The sequence below is a fragment of the Cyprinodon variegatus genome, unplaced genomic scaffold (assembly GCF_000732505.1).
Source record: "Cyprinodon variegatus isolate N-32 unplaced genomic scaffold, C_variegatus-1.0 Scaffold174, whole genome shotgun sequence".
Classification (NCBI taxonomy): Eukaryota; Metazoa; Chordata; class Actinopteri; order Cyprinodontiformes; family Cyprinodontidae; genus Cyprinodon; species Cyprinodon variegatus.
Window position 1 is genome coordinate 483,549 of NW_015150627.1, and position 17,821 is coordinate 501,369.

The 17,821-nt window shown below is 37.4% G+C and overlaps 1 long non-coding RNA gene across 1 annotated transcript; it reads right to left on the reverse strand.

The window, feature by feature from the left end:
* Positions 1 to 5,202: 5,202 nt before the first annotated feature.
* LOC107087136 lies at positions 5,203 to 5,790 on the reverse strand. The gene is made up of 3 exons (XR_001481335.1): positions 5,756 to 5,790; positions 5,405 to 5,659; positions 5,203 to 5,333 (listed from the first exon to the last, which is right to left on the reverse strand). It is a non-coding gene; the product is annotated as an uncharacterized LOC107087136 (long non-coding RNA).
* Between the last annotated feature and the right edge of the window lie 12,031 nt (positions 5,791 to 17,821).

A 17,821-nucleotide genomic window follows, 5' to 3' on the forward strand; every position in this document is an offset into this window, starting at 1 on the left:
TGTTTTTTTTTTATTTTTTATTTGAGATGAAAAGCACAAAATTACAAAAATTAAATGCTCAAATTAAAAGATTTAGTAAAATAGTCTTATTTCAGTTATTGTTTGTTCCACTTTTGGACAATCAATACTTTGACTCAGAGAGGGACTCTCTCAGTCCCCCTGAGAAGACAGGCCGTGTGACTCTTGTATCCCTAAAGGGCTACAAGAGCCACAAGGTTACAAGGTTGGGAAACAGGTGTAAGTCACAGAGTATTTCAAGGAAGCTATATATATTAATAATGAAAAATGTGTCCTTACTTTTAGTTAACGCTGGCAGAAAATGATATTGCTGCATTACATGCCAGATGTCAGCATTATGTGTTTTACAAACAACTCTTGAAAGGAATTGTGAAGAGTTGCTCTGTTTCGAAACAAAGTGGACATTACAGCACCTGGTGTGCACAAGATACTATCTGGAATAGTTGAGGATGTTAATTGTATTTATTTTTAGTGCAATGTACCTTTATATGCCCCATAGCTTTCATTGTTTTGTCCATGAGATAAGATCATAAGTAAATTTATTTTAAATCTGAATTTGCTTTTGTTAAAATTTAGAGTTTTAGAAGTAGTCTGGGAACCTGTGATCAATTCGCTAAACAATATCGTAAACTTTGCATGGGACTGCTTCCATTGCACTGTGAAATCACATGCTGAGTCCAATTTTCTTAGAGCACCTGCTCCAAAGATTGAAATGATCACAGGAGTTGAAAATCCGCCCCACTATTTTTAGCCAGATATTTGCCTGGATTGCAATTATCACTTACAGCCCACAAAGCTGTTGATTGTGTGGGACTGACTATTTAACTATTCAAAGCCTTTTCTCTAAAAGAGTTGCTTGTTTCACGTGATTTAGCACAAACAGAGCTCTTCATGTTTTTAGTAACCCCAACACACAAATACACTGTTTACTAATGCGAAGAAAAGCTTTAAGCAATCAGTCAGACATTCCCGCTGAATGTCACAGTAAATGTCAAACATTGTATTTCATGTTATTTTTAACACTGTATACAAACTGGATATATAAAACACTTATTCAAGATGCCCTTTGAGAAGGGGAGGAGCTGAAGGTGTTACACATCTAAGGTTTTTGGTTACATTTTTTTTTTAAAATATATTCCTTTCTATTAAGCAGTACAGTTCTGCTTAATAGTTTGGTTTCTTACATTTTCCTCTATTCTATTCCTCCATGTTTTTTATTTTAATTGTCTAATATCTTTGTCTTCCTCTAAGTTTTTTTTTCTGCCAGAGTTTAGCTCATTAGTGTTAATTAGCCTTCTTCCTTATCCTTTTTTGTTCACCTTCTGCCTCTGCTGCTCCTTGTTGCTTCTGATCATCACAGTTGCTGTCATTGTCAACCTCCTCACTTCCCTTAATATTAAATTTCACTGCAATAGGTCCCAGCTGAATCTTCAGTTTTATACTCATGTCCAATTACTCTCTTGACTTTCTGTGAGTTGTATTTTTTTTTTTTTATTAAATCCTCCTAAACCTAAGGTTTACTTGTTGAACGTACTCTGTTGCAAAAACTTTACATCCCCTTATAGTTCAGGAGTTAACGAAATATGCAATGAAGCTCTCCTCTCGGGGAAGATGTGTTCCCTAACATATCATAAGCCTATACTCTATTTTGCCCACTGCACCAGTTTCCTCAAACATCCAATTCTAAATGCAAACGCATTAATGCAGAATTTCCCGACCCTTTTTAACATTTGTAAGAAGGTTTTGCACAACGTTTAGTTGTGTATGTCTTGAAATGTCTCCCAATTCTTACACCAAAACAACTATGAGCTCAGGAAATTATGCTAAATGGGAAAGCATGGCTCACAATTTTTGCAACAATTCACTCCAAGGATGTTCAGTTCTCTGCCAAAATACTTTTTAAGGTTCTCTTTGTGGAATTTAGCCCTCCAGGCTCTCAGGTAGTTCTTACAATAAGACCTCAAGCATAAAGAGTTTTATTATTTTAACGGTGGCCCAGCATTCCTGACAACAAGAGGTCAGCTAAAACTTTTGTTGTTTTTAAAAGCAAACTGATAATGCAGCTATTCAATTAGTTAATTGGAATTTATAGCTTTTACTATTTTACCTAAACTGTAGCAATGATGACTTTTTTACTCATAGTGTATTTTTTATTACTGTTTATGTTATTGATAACTATGGCAAGTACAGATGCATGGGTATTACCTGTTCCATATTTGATCAAGGTTTATTTCTAACACAGTCTTTACTGTTTTTATTGTTTTAATCTTTTATTTTTGCCATATACAATACATATGTATCTCCGGCTGTCTTTGTTAATTTTATCTGCACAAATATGTTTCCATAAGTTTAAATTTTCTGTATCTGATTAATTTCCACCTGGAGAGAGTCACACAGAGAAAAGCTGCAATTAGAAAAGTATCCAATTTATTTACACAGGTAAAAAAATCATATTCTACAAAATATTTTTATCTAAGGAAAACCAGCTGATTGCGAGGACTCATTGACTCTCTGTTATGACTCGCACTGAACATGTACGTGGTGACAGTGGAGAGGAAAACTCCCTTTTAACAGGAAGAAACCTCCAGCAGAACCAGGCTAAGTGCCGAGGCTGACTGGGGTTCAAGGAGACAAAGGCAGATGAAGACATAAACTAAAAAAGTTCTTTGGTGCTCGTGCCCTGGCAGAAGACTTCATTGTTGAGAATCAACATTTGTCTGGATGAGTAACCTAGAAAAGAATTAGTCTTCCCCCCAGGGCCCAGACACTGGTGGTGGAATAAGCCAGAGGGTGAGTGGGACTGAGAGTAGTTTGAGAATGAGGGAGGAGTTGGGATGGAGGTGGGTGAAAGTTCACTTCCGTGCGGGAGAAAGAAGCTGGGCCAGGAGCTAAATGAAAGAATTATCTTGAAAGATGATTGGCTTTTGAAACGGTGCAGCCCCAAGTTGATTAGCTGGAGTTGAACGAGGGACAACGCAGGCGGTTCAGGTAAAAACTGAAAAGAGTCTTCCGGATAAAATTTTCTCTCAAGCTTCATTTCTCTTACATGTAATTCCTTATTATTATTCAATGCAAGCAATAACATGTTTTAACTGTTTAGTTAAATTAATTGTTTGATTGTGCTGGTGCTAAAATGCCTGTTTTTAACCTTAGTAAAGCACGTTGTTATTTTATGTAATACATTCTAAATAAAGGCTTACTAATACATTTTATTAAGGACCTTGCTTTGTGCACAGGTCTTGTTGTAACCCATGAAAAGGATATAAATAGAAATAGAACTTTATTGATCTTACAATGGAGAAATTAACTCTCTGCATTTAACCCATCCCCTTGGGGAGCTGTGGGCTGCCACTGTGCAGCACCCAGGGAGCAGTTTGGGGTTAAAGGTCTTGCTTAGGGACCCGGAGTGCAGGCTGTGGGGATCAAACCGGATAATAGCAGCACTCTCTCTATTCTTTCTACTTGCAACATTCTCAGAGCACAAGCAGACTGCTCTAACCACTAGGCCAACACTCCCCAAAGGGGCCATAATAAATTTGTTTCCCAGGAGTTGGGAGTATTAAACATGTTCAACATGTTTTAAACTTCAACCCTATTGGAAGCAAACAAAAGGTGAAAACCATAGTCTTACCCTTAACTAACTTTATATAAACACTGTTCAGATGTCAGGCAGGAGTTCTTCCTCCAACCGGTGGATGAATCCCAGCTCTGTTTGCCTCAGCCTAAGGGAAGAAACTTCACCTGCATTACCTTACGGTGGAGCCTGCGTACAATAGCCTTTCTTTTGTCAGTGTGCCCTTGGGCAGGTATGGCTACTATGTGGTTTGCCACCATCAATGTATGAATGTGCGCCATTTGCCAACCAACAATTGAATGCAGATTCTTTCATTGTATATCAGATGGGGGAATGATTTTTCTGATTAGAGAACGCATAAATGGGATGATTCTAACATTAAAAGTTAAAAAAATAAGTTTTGAAAGGATTAATGGTGGGCTTTCTTAAAATTCTCTTTTACCAGAGATATTAATCCCTTTAGTGAGAACACTTTCCTTCTCAATCTATTGTAAATAGCTGATGTTTCCATTTATGAATTAGCCATCATAATGAGAAAATGCTGATAGTCTCATTAGACATTACATTTTCTATCAGGAGCTGAAGAGAAGCAAAAAGAAACAGAAAGGCAGGTTCTTAGAATATATTTTCCTCCCCAAAGGGAGCAATGTGAGAGTATACGAAGTGTCAGATTACTGCTAGACAGCCTAGACAGCAATTACAGTTTTTTATTGCTTAGAAAGTAGGGTTTGTAAGGGAGTAGATAGAGTATGGATAATTTACATAGATTCTTCTCTGGCAGCCTTATAACCAATCCATTAGCAAAAACATACATTTAATCAAAAGACTGACGTTTACTCTGAAATGCATTTACTTGCCTCCTTCATTCAGTATGCAGAGTATTTCCAGCCACCTCTACTAGGCAGTGCAGTTTGGAATTCATGTTTCATTTGATGCCTCTTCTGTGGAAATGGAAGTGGTGAGCTGTTTCCTTTAAAAAGCAATGTTCAGCTGTGAACACTTGCTGGCTGTGTTGTCTGGGGACTGTAATGAGAGGGAATGGTGGAGGGAAAATGGGAGGCAGCATTGAGACCACTAGGAAGATGCCAAGGGATTTATGCCTAATAGCAGACATTAAAATGGGGGGTTATGCTGCAAGCTCCAAGAATATGCACAGCGTGTTCTGTTTCTGCGATGTGTTTTTCATTTTTTTTCTTTAAACAGTGTATAAATCTTAATATTCTACACGACCCTCTAAATCTTTTAAGAACCTGCATCTTTTAACAACCACAAACAGCCAGGGAGTTTAAGGGATTTGATTTGAAAGATCATCCCAAAGCAGTGCACTATTTTGTTGTCTATTGATAATAGCAGCTAATCTTAAAAGAAGTTTACAAAAAACAAAAAAACAACAACTGCAAATTGTACCATGAGTTTATATTTTGCCTTGTTTTCAAGGCCAAGCTTAGAAAAAATCCAGTGCCAATAGAGATGTGTTAATATAATCTCCATTATAATCCAGGCTTGGATGGCCTCAAAGTGACATAGTAGACAGGTCAGCGACAAAGTAAAGGAGAGCCATAAAGGCAAGGCAAGCCAAGGCAAGGCAAGGCAAGGCTGTCATGTTGGGTCTCTAGTGTATAAACCCACATGCAGAACACCACAGAAACGGGGTAAAAGTTTATCAGTTTATTAAAGGATGAGCACACAGAATAACAAGAGCTGGTTCTGGTACAGGTCCGGGACAGCAATCACTGAGAATCTGCAGAGATGGATTGTTTGGTTAGCCAGGCAGCGGAGAAGACTTGATTGATGTTTGATTCAGATTTGTACCTTGATGAGGTTCAGACAGATCACTGGAGAGGGGGAACCAATTGGGTCCAGAGACAGTGGGTTCAGCAGAGAGCTCAGCAGCAGCAGCGTCTAGCTTCAGGCTAGAGAGTTTCAGACCTTGAATTGACGTCCTAGCTCTCCCTTGAGAGCTGGCTGGGGAATCCAGACTGATTGTCTTCAGGTTTGGCTTCCTAGGGCAGGCAGGCAGGTTTCCAAGCTAGCTCCTCCAGAGCTACAGACTTCAGTCAGACTTTCCTGTGAGCAGAGAAGACAGAGGCTGGTTAGAATCTAGTTACTCTCAAGAGCAGACTGAGATTCTCAACGTGAAACAGAGGCTCAGGTTCCACTAACCAAAACTGGTCAACACTCCGGCGAAGAAGACAGGTCTGGCTGCTGCTTATGTAGGAGGTCTCCTGATGGGCTGATGATCCTCAGGTGTGCTGGAGGCTCCAGCCCAGGAGACCCACAGCGCTCTCTGCTGGAGACAGGTGGCAGATCTCCAGATCCCAACAAAGGCAATTTTATTTGGATAGCACAATTCAGTACAAAGACAATGCAAAGTGCCTTACATGATTAAAATATAGGAAAATAAAACAGAATCAAAGCAAGTAGGAAAACATAAATAAATAAGAAATGCATAAACAAAAAAGAACATTAAAAACAGTTGGACTAAAGAAAATAAAAAAGGTGAACTAATGATGTTTCAGAAAATAAAAAAGTTGAACTAATGATTTTTCAGAAAATAAAAAAGCTGAACTAATGATGTTTCAAATAAAGGAGTCTAGGTTACACAGAAACCTGAACATCTCCCAGACCACTGTTCACTCCATCATCAAAAATGATGGAAATCCTACCAAGACATGGACATCCACCCAATCTGAAAGCGTTAGGTGGATGAAGGTAACTCTGGAGGAGCAGGAGAGATTCACAGCTCAGGGAGGAGAATCTTTTCAGTTCAATTAAATTTGAGTTAATTTATATCGTGTCAATTCACAACACATGTCATCTTAAAGGGGAACACCGTTTTTTTTTTACTTTGGCCCCTTGATTTTACGTTATTACATCATGTTCTACTCACCCATATTAGTTTTGTGTCATTTGGAGCTGTTCTGAAGATATTCAGTTTTGTTATATCCAAGTAACGTCTTCCTATGGGCAACGAATTGAAGGCACAAACTGAACTGTTCATAACTTATTCTTTATGGTACGCCAGCATTCATAACATGTAGGCGAATCACTGTCCCCCAGACATCCGTGATTATATTTTTTAATATTTATATATTTTTTAAACAAAGCGGAGTAGAAAACGTAGACTAACATGATTTTCTCGTTGAGGATTTTTTTTCACTGCCTTGATGGAGTAATAGTTGGGAAACAGGAGAAAAACCACAAAGACCTATGATTGACCACAAGTTACATCTTCCAAGAATAACTGGCTGATAATGGGACTCAGCGGGAAAGGAACACACTTCCTTCTCACTCATGGCGCCATATAGGATGCAAAAACCTGCAGACAAGCATCATGGGAATAAGTGCACTCCCATTAAGTGCTACAGACAATATAATTTGCCCAGTCACATATTGTTTTTAGAGGAAAAAAGGAAAGCAATAATGTCTCATTTTCATTTCTTACAAAGCAAGTAATTGTAGACTAGATTAAAATTGATAGGTCAAGACAAAACAATTAGCACACACACCCATTCAATACGTAGTGACAGGATTATATTGAAATCAGTTTGTTTTTGTTTCAACATCTTGAAATTGAAATACATTTTAATATGCATCTGTTCAGCACGAAAACATACATCTAGCTATTAATGTGACCATAAAACAGTAACACAAAGGAAGGAGAATTAATATTTAATGTCTTAGAGTGTACATGGAAGACGCTGGTCTTGCAAGATGAGACTAGGCTGAATATTTTAAATTTAATGCTAAAGAAAATACTCTGAAAGACATTCTCCCCCTGTAATGCACAGTAGTGGCAGCATCCTGGAAATATACCCGTGTGTCACAAAATGAATGAGTTTGCTTCTGTTCTTCCTTGAGGATTTTGACTTCTGAGGTACTTTTTGTATTATTATGTTTATTGATGTTGTTTTGATCTATTTTTGTGTTTCCTTGTTGTTTACAATACGGTTTCATTTGCATGGAGTTTGCATTCCAAAATTTCTGTGTTCCCTGATTTACATATTACTTTAATCCAGATCAACCCAGTAGCTGATGAACCTTTGGACTCAATCCCTCCTTCATCAGACTGTCTTTTTGCCCTATCTCTGCCTGTATTTGTTTGGTTCTATTTGTACTTCAAATTTTTTGTTGATATTATTTTTCTTAAGTGCCCCCCCCCAAGTCTGTTTTTTTTAGTTAAATTAAGCACTACCCTACACAGTAACTGGTGGAAAAAGACTTTAGACGAGCGAGGAAGGCTTTATCCATCAGAAAAACATCCCCTAACCAACAGTTACAGCTAAATTGCCATGTGACATAGTGTAACCAGTTTCCAGATCAAAATATAATTAATAATCTTTGGCAAGTTTTACAAAACTGAAATTTCCAGACCTTCAACATCCAATCTAACTGAGCTTGAACACGATAGGAAAGAAAAAAAAAATACTGTCCAGGTCTACGTATATCATAGAAAGAGACGTGTGGCTCTACAAAGTCCTGAATAATGAAAGCATCATGGAAAATTTTCCGATCCATCTGTGAGTCATCCTTACTGAAACTAAATGATATCTCTGGGTCCGATGGGACACCTGCCGCATCCGATGCAGGCCCAGCAGATTCTGAAACAGCTTCTTCCCCACCGCCATCAGACTGCTGAACTGTTGAAAAAACTGTGAAATATGTCGCAGACTTTGCATCACACTGATAACACAAAACCAAAAATACTGCATATTTGCACCATACAGTATATATCTAATGCTCTGAATGTCCATATCAATGTGTTTGTTTTATGACACTATGTTTTTTCTCCCCCACTGTTCACATTTGATCACTGCTGCACTTTATGGAATGGAAATGTTAATTTACTGTCTGGTAAAATGTACTAAACAAAATTGCATTTTGTATACACTGTGCATACAAGATGACAAGTCTAAGTCTGTCTAAAAACAAGCCACAATTTTGCAATCACAAATTTTAGTCACTTTAATCAATATTTTAGTTAACAATGTGGCAATGGTGGGGTAGTTCCCGAGGTCTAAATACTTTTACAAAAGCTAATTTAATTGCTTATTCAGAAATTATGGATCTCTCAAGGTATTGGCTCTGATCAGCTTATTTTAATCAGTTTGATCACATGTAAACAATATATCATCTTACGGTGTATATGGGATGTATTTATTTATTATTCAAAGAGCTTTACATCATTCACTGTTACACAGATCAGTACCATCCTTTTGATGGGAGCTGAAACCAAACCGACAACTTTTAGATTGACTAGTCTTCCCACTGAGCCACAGTCATCTCTGATTTAAAATGCAATATGTTGCTTGTTTTACTCCTCATATATCTGAAAGCATGATGATGCTCAAAGCTCATAAGTGGAATTTCATTTCTGCCATAGAGCTTTTTAAATCACTTCAGATCTTTCGTTAGAAATGAAAAACACTTAAGTTAAGCACATGCTTGGTTGCAGATGTCTACTGTGTCTGCGTAAAGACCGGAGGGTTTAATGAAAACAGGAGTTATCTAATAAGTGTATGCAGTGTTATATAGAGTAGGCAGCATACGTTATGCTCCAATACAAGACATATTTTTGTGTGGGGATTTTTTTATTTTACAGCTTATCTTCATGATGAGTAATCTGTGGATCAGATACAGCTTTTTAACCACACTCCTCAGAGGGCTCTCACTATATTACTTTAAAAAAAAAAACAACAACAACACGCACACACAAAAACAGGCTGCTTTCAACAGAGTGTACCACATTAATCCATCTAATATTGGTTAATTTGTAGAAAAACAGCACAGGGCTTTTTTGACCTAAAGATGAAATAAGCACCCAGAACGATAAGGGAATGGATATCACTGCTGGATGTAACTGCTGTTCTGTTATACAGTCACCCCCTCCTATTTCTCCTCATCTTTGCAGAACATTGTGTTCAAAGCATGAGGGGCTGATCAATTACTTATTTCACTGCTCATTTGTCTATTATAAATACCATGTTTGTCACTGAGAACTATGATACCCAGAAAACTTTTCTGATCCATCTATGAGTCATCCTGACTGAAACTTAATGATATCTTTGGGTCCGATGGGACATCTGTTAGTAAATCTGTGATAGACTGCTGGGATCACATGGGTTACCAACATCAGGTGAGGTGAGACTGACTCACTGATCCCAAAGGAGGCCACTGTGGGAAGTGTACTGTGAAATGGGGGAGCTATGGCAAATTCACCTCATCTTGTTGAATCCCATAATACTCAAAAATAAAATTGAGATAAACGCCCCGACTTCCCCTGCCACCTCCACCCTTAAAAAAATGCTCAGATAGAGGAATCGCTTGACGGCATAGCGACTGCTTCTGCATCACACTAGGATGCATACACACATCTGGCAACACCAATTAGACATGCAACGGTGACCACTCAGGGCCACGAGAGGACAGAACATTTTGTTTTGAAGTTCTGATGCGAGACTAAAATTGATGCTCTGAATATAAATAAGTTAATTTGGTAAGAATTAAATATGTAGAAATTATTCACAATAAATTTACATTTGGAATCACTTGTACTGAACTGGCTGTTTTCTTAAGTTGCTTTTTGCAAATTGTCACTGACATTTTTGGTAAACAAAAATATCTATGTGAATGCTCATACTTTTAATTACAGATCACCAGGATATCCTGCAACAATGGGCCATATTCCATGTTTTTTTCCATCATCATTACATACATTTATAATTGTTTCCTGTTCTTCCATTATCATTAACCACTTTGCACTTTTAATCCACTTAACTTGTTCTTAAAACGCCATTGTCTTTCACTCATTTTCTCAAGCACCTTAATTATATTTGTTGTACCTCCTATTTACAGCTGTGGTTACAATTGTACAGTATATACACTTATACATAGCCTGAATTATTGGAATCTTTTTTGGTGAAAAGATTATGCAGCAAACTACATCAGTGATTTCTTTCAACAAGAGTCATATCCATCCATCCATCCATCCATCCATCCATCCATCCATCCATCCATCCATCCATCCATCCATCCATCCATCCATCCATCCATCCCACCACCACCAGGTAGTACTCTGTTCTTGTTGGTCCTCCTGCACACCTGAGGCTGGTTGGCTCATCACTGAGGAGTATTTGAGCGGCAGACTGTCACTACCTCGACACCAGAGTGTTTGCCAGTTTTGGGTACTTTAGCCAAGCTGAGTTTAGCTGAGTAAAACTGAGTCTTTGTTTCTCTGAGTCTAACGTAGTTTTTGTCCTTTGCCTTTTGGCAGGAAGTCATCCTGCATTCTGGATGTTTGGCCTTCTCCCCCTTGAAGGATTGTTTGAGCTTCACACTGAGCAGGGGATTAATGTCCACATGTCTTGTTTAAGTTCTCCTGGAAAATCTAAGTGGCAGTCCACTCCATTGCTCCTCAGGAATCAACCAAACCAAAACCTGTCCGCCCTCCAATGAGCCCCTCTATTTCTGGAAAAACCCACGCCGACTGGATTCTAGGAAGAAACCTTTCTCTGCAAACATGAGTCCCATTTATCTCTGTTTTTGCAAGACATCGTTCAAAGTTCCCACGGATCCTGAACTAACCACTGTGAACTTCCCTTCTCACTTCCAGTTCCGGTTCACCAGCTCTCTGAGTTTCCCTGAATCCAACCCATTTGAACTCCTCAATAAACCAGTTAAACTTTTACTCTGGTTTCTCTGAGTGTTTTTTTGCATGTGGGTCAGATCTTTTAAAAAAAACCATGACACGGTGATTATTAACAGGTTTTAAATTTGGTTGTTTGTACTTTAAAAAGATTTTTAAGAGTGGTTCCTTTGTATGACTAAATAGTAAGAACCAAACATTAAAAGTAAATACACCGATCCATCAGTATTGGATGATTTGGTCACAAAACACCTTCCTCTGGAACAGATCTATTACCATAATAATGATTAACTAAAGGATACTTGTGTTGTTTTTGACAGGTTTAGGATAAATCCTATGACATATGTTAATAAAACTTAACACATCCACTTAGACCTGAGGTCAACGACTGAAAGTATCTGAACTACATTATTGAACGTTTGGCTCTTTTTTTATGATTAATTAATTTATGATCAAATGTGTACTTAGTTTGAATTGAAAAAGAAAAACACTTTTTTTTCTTCCATTTTCTAAAGTATTTAGCCTCGTACCTCTGCTATTTTCCCCTTCTGAAAATTGATGGTCTTCCAATAAAGTAATACTGATTGTGACATATAGTGGGTGTTACTCTAATGTTGAAAATAAAAAATCCATTTTGATCATTTAGTAATTTTGTCCTCATAATTAATTCCAGCTTGGTAAGAAGTTTGGCTCCATTTACAATGAAGTTACCATAAACCATGATGATGCAGTGTTGGTTTTGTCTCCAATACATACAATGGATTTGTTGCTTGACTTAACGAGTGGTTTCCTCAGACCTTAGCACATCCTTGCTCAGTTTAGTCAACACTACATGTTTTTACATTCAGACCACCTGCAGCCATTCCTGTGTTCTCATTTTATCCTGTATTTAGAAACTTCCTGTTTGAGCAATCTCACTCCTTCATGTTTTCTCCTGTTATTGTTGATTGTCTGTCCTATGTTAAATACATTATGTGGTCTACACGTGTGTGTTCTCTTCTCCTGACTGTTACAAATGTACAAAAAGAAAATCGGCAAACAATAGTCAAAACTATAAAAGACTTAAACACAGATAACATCCAGAAAGAAAATACCCTTTAAAATTTGTTGAAGTAACAAAAGAATGTGTTTATTCTCTCATGCTCAGCAGTGATTGGTGTAGGGTAACAAATAAATAATGTACTACCTGCATGGCAGATAATCTGCCCCATAAAATAAAGAAATATTGAACCTCTTTACAATTATCAGGTTTACTATTCAGTAAGCTATTTTAAGTATAACTTTCTAGCATGACAACAAATTCAGAACATTACAGATTTCCATTGAAATAATAGCATATCTCTACGATAAAAGCTACTTGATTCAGTCAATAACCAGTATACGTATAAATATACGTATACCGTATACTTTTAAGTAATATTTTGGACTCTCTTCCAAATACTTTATTTTGATGGTTCCTGGAAACCCCTGAGACTCTTTGGTGACTCAGATAAAGCCGCTATACCCGCTCACACAGGATGACTGACACAGCACTAAGGTATTCAGTCAGCTGAGGCCACCTGCTTCAAATCTAATGAGTATGCAGAGCTTTTTTCACATCAACCATAGAGTGAAAAGCCTGATGGAAACCAGGCCAAAAATAATTACCCCATCTCTGCAGTGTGTGGAAGTGACTCTGTTCAACTATTCCACTGCTTTAACTTGCTGAGATTTTAATATATCACTGAATTGCTGCCTCAAGCCTAAACTCTAATGTAATTAACTGAAAATTTCCTTTCAGCTGAGGACTGGGTTCTCACGACTGTGAGACGGGTGTAATATTGTCATCAAAGGGTATTAAATTATTAGTTAAGTAGCATGCTTTTTTCAGGTCTAGTCTTGATTATTTAATTTGGGTATTTTCTGAATATAGTATTTAGAAATGTGAGCTACATTTATGAACTCTGTCATTCTTTTAACCATTACCATTCTTTGTTTACCTTAAATTAAAAGATTGTGGAGATTGTGTGGAAAAACAAATATTGATTTTGGCCAAAATTAACTACTAAATTAATCTGCATCTGGGACTTTGTGATTGTTAATTAGATATCTTATAAAAACCAACACCCATACCATTCCAAATAATCTGTTTTCTCTTATCTGCTGAAAACAGTTGGGGTAAAGCCATCTCTCCACTCTCTTGTCTAGGGTGGAAATCCTGTTGACTCCAAACACAAAGCAATGCCTCTGTCTTGTTTCATAAAGGGTCTGGTAAGACACATCTACTCTGTCCAAAGTGATGCAAGTTTTTAATAAAAAATTAACATATAAAACTAAATTCTTTATGAAACATACACAAATATTATGATTTATATTTAAACTCTAAAAAGTGGATGCCTCGGCAACTGCCTATCATGACTACGGTCAATGGCAACGTGACAGAAAGACCTCCCACAACATGGACTGTAGTTTTATCATGTTTTCCCTCTTTAAATGTTACATGCCTAGTTAAAGACTACCATCCTGTCATCTGTCAAAATACATAGACAAATCTGCAGTTACTGGGTTCATCAGTGTAGAGAGAGCTGGTGGAGGATGTTTCTTCATTTGAGAACAAGCATCTTCGATATTCAAAATGTGAACCAAAAAAGGAGATGGTCGTAGATTTTAAAAGAACCAGAAATATGTCAAACAGTATTTTCATCATGGGAGAAAAGATGGAGAAGTATAAAAACCTGGGCGATATATAATAGGTAGGGAAAACAGTGTACCTTTTGAGGAATTTTAGGTCCATCAGTGTTTGCATCAAAATAGCGCACTTTAAATATGATGATAATGTTGAAAATGATGCAGATCATATTAAAATATACTAAAAAACAGGGTATAATTGGTTTCTTTAGATCTGTTAACAAAACAGACTAACACATTAGGTCTTTCATGCCCTCAGCAGAACTAATCCACAAAAACTTTGAAGAAACATGGATTGCAAATAGATATGTCTTCTCCCTTATATTCTGTCAGAGTCGTGGTGGGGCCAGTGCCTATGGCGAAAGGCGGGGTACACAGTGCACAGATCAACAATCTGTCAGAGGGCAACACAGAGACAAACAACCAAGCACATAAGACCAGTTAACCTAACACACTTATTTGTGGACTGTGCGAGGAAGCTGGAGTACCCAGAGAGAACCCCTGCATGCACAGGGAGAACATGCAAACTCCATGAAGAAAGACCCTGGGATGGGATTCAAACCCATTTTGCAAGGCAGCAGTGCTACAACACAAACTGCACCACTCTGCAGCTCGCCATTGTAGAATTTTAGATTTAATTGAATCATTTACATGTACTATTTCATTGCAATGAATATGATCTACACTAAACTGAACTACTCAAAATTTTTGTCAAATTTACAGTGTTTAAAAAGCTCCAACAACAAACAAAAATATTATATTATTACAATCACCTGCCTGTCCACAAATAGAAACAGCCTTTTTGTCCCACTGTTTAGAAATTCAGGTGGAGAAGATGGCTTAATAGTAGGTCTAACCTTTCAAAATCAAAAATTGATTGTTGAGGGAAAAAAATATCACATTTTCAAACTTATGAGAAGTATGACTGAAAATAGTATACTGATATTCTAAAATCATCAGTGAATATGAGATTTAAAATACTTCTTTCCCTTCATTGCTGCCCTTGTATTTCACCTCATAGAATCACGCTCAAAACATGGCCTTCTTTATCAGCTTATTGAGCTACTTTAAGCTACTGATGATACTGTCTTTTCAACAGGTGAAAGCAGAGGAGAACAGACAATCCATTGTTTTCATTGACCAAAAAAGCCTTTCTAAAAGCAAGATGAAGCTCAGATGATGCCTTTCTGCTTATTAGAAACACTGAAAGAAGGCAGTGAACCCTTCAGGGGAGGATTAATGCTAACCTGAGGAACAGGACTACAACACTGCTAATTCGACAGCCATTAGTGTTGTAACCGTTTTTCCACTGGGATCAACTTTATTTACCTCATTTCAGTTTCTATAAACTCATATCTAAATGGGTGTATTACCATTACAGTTGAGAACCATGGCAATGTAGGCAGGGTCATCATAGCAAAGCGGCTCCACCTTCCAACAATGACACAAGAAAACAGAGGACTTTCCACAAAAACTATGAGAAAGGATGTGGGCGGCAAGACGAGCATTCCTTAGAGATAAAAGCATTGAAGACCATAGAATGGCCTACTTGTATAAAAGAAAGATGATGCATGAGGGTAAACTACGTAATACTAACTTGTAATAGTGATCACATTCACAATGAGACCAGTGTACAGTGATTTCACCGTTGAAGATATTACGGTAGTTCTAATACTTACGCTGTTTGCCCAACCAGTAACTCCCCTCCACAGCAAATCAGCGACCAGAAGTTTTCGGATGTCACATTCTCAATACAGCTGAAGCTGAATTGCAGCAGGTAGTTCAAACTTATAGGAGCGAGAGCCATACATTTAGCAAAATCAGCGGTTAGATCGTCTCAGTAATATGAGGTGCAATTCTGAAGCAAAACGTTTCCCTGACAAGTAATATCTCTATTTAACTCTAGCTTTTACCATTTATGTGTCAGGCTCAGAACAAAAGGACACAATTTTTGAGGCGGAGAGACAGTTAGGTTTCACAACATGTTTATTTAAGACGGAACTGTTGTGAACAACCTCATTCTCCCGTGCCCATAGGATGACGTTGGTTCCGGTCGGCTGCTAACGAGACACATAGGGCATCAGTTTCAGGTCCATTACAAAGACAGAAATCCAGCAGGAGTTTGAGGACAGATCAGGCAAACAGATCAGAACAGGAACAGGCAGGCTCAGGGGTCCAGAGACAGAACGGGTCAGGATCAGGCAATCAGAAACACTCAGGTACGCCAGAGAACTCTCACCACTATCTCAAATAATCGGGGACTGATGACTAGTAGAAGGCTGGTTAAATAGAGGCTAAAACAGGTGGATCAGATGAAAAGTAAGTTTGTAAAGTAAGTAGTAAAGTAGGTAACGTAGAGAACTGGGTTGCGCTGGGCCGTTGAATTAAATTAGTTATTAGCCCAATCATCAGCACCAAGATCACGACATAATGTGTCCTCTAACAGCTCAAAACAACAGCTGATGTCTGCAAAACTTGTTAGCACAATAAAATCCTGCCAAATTTCAGAAATTGCTCTTATATGTTCACCAATGATAATTAGCTAAAGGCTCCACAATTTCTCCTTTGATACATGAGCCAAATGAACTCAATTTGAATGTTTTGAATTGCCACCATGTTATTGGGTGGAAACTACTTGTGTGTGGACTGATTTTATGTGATATGTAAAATGGTCTACAAAGAAGAAAGTGTTGACTGTAGTTAGAGCTTTAAAGGCCTGAGCTGATCAAGTTGGCTTTTCACCAACTTTCGACTTTTATCAAATATATGTTTTTCTCAAAGGCTTAAAAATTTTCTGGTAAGGTTCTTGTAATGATACTAGCTAGAAGCGCAACAGAAAATACATTTATATGATAAGGGTTTAATCTCTGCTGTAGAGAATTTTGGACAAACCAGAATAGAACTTTAGGTATATGTGGTGTGTTTCCAGCAACTGGTCCCTCTGAAACTGCAAACTATGCTTTCTCTGCTTTCATCTTTGTGTGCATTTTGTCCCATGATTTAGGTTTGTTGATATTTAATTTCTGCACACTTTAGGCAGCTTTCAACTTAGCTTTCAGCTGTACACAAAAAATGATATAGCTAAAATTATAACTGGAATATTTTTTAGTAAGTATAATTTAGTATCTCTGAATACATAAACATGACAATTATATATTTTGAGTGAATAAGCTATATTAAACAAATACATAAGCATTATGTAAGGTTTATTTAATACGATTGTGTTAAAATTGTCAAAAAATGAAAATTTGTTATGTAATAAAATTACATTTGGGTGATATGTTTTTGTCAGTGTAGTGTGCTTCTTTTTTTCCTTTTGCACTTTTTGTAAAATTATTCCTTTACTTTGGAGATGGAAATTAATATAACAACATGAGCCTCAAGCTCAAACATAATTCAAAATTTGTGTAAGGAAAGATGGATGTGGCCTCACAATGTACCATGAGATGTTTAAAACCATAGCTTAGACAAAAGTTGGAAAATCAGAAGCTCAAGGCCTGGATATTTTGTTTTCAGTCTTTGAACAAGCTTGATGTGGTTAGCAAACCACATGAACATCATTTGCAAGAAGCTCATAAATATTCCTGTTTTTGCTTCCTACCAGTGACCGAAGCAAAGAGAAACCACATAAGCACTGTTTCATTTAGTTCTGTTTTGCTGCTAATTCCTCTAAGGCATTACATGAAATAACATTAAATAGAATGTAATTTGTTAAAAAGAAAAAAAATAAACAAAAAATGTTCATCAAGTGTTGCATGGAGACTATCCAGAAAACAAAAAAAAACTAAATGTGTGTTATCAGCAGTAGCTGTTGACGTTATTTTGTTAAGATACTCCTACCCCCTAAACTTTCCCTATTTTTTTTTTTACATTGTAGCCATAAATCGGTTAAAACAAAGTAGTGCATGTTTAACAGG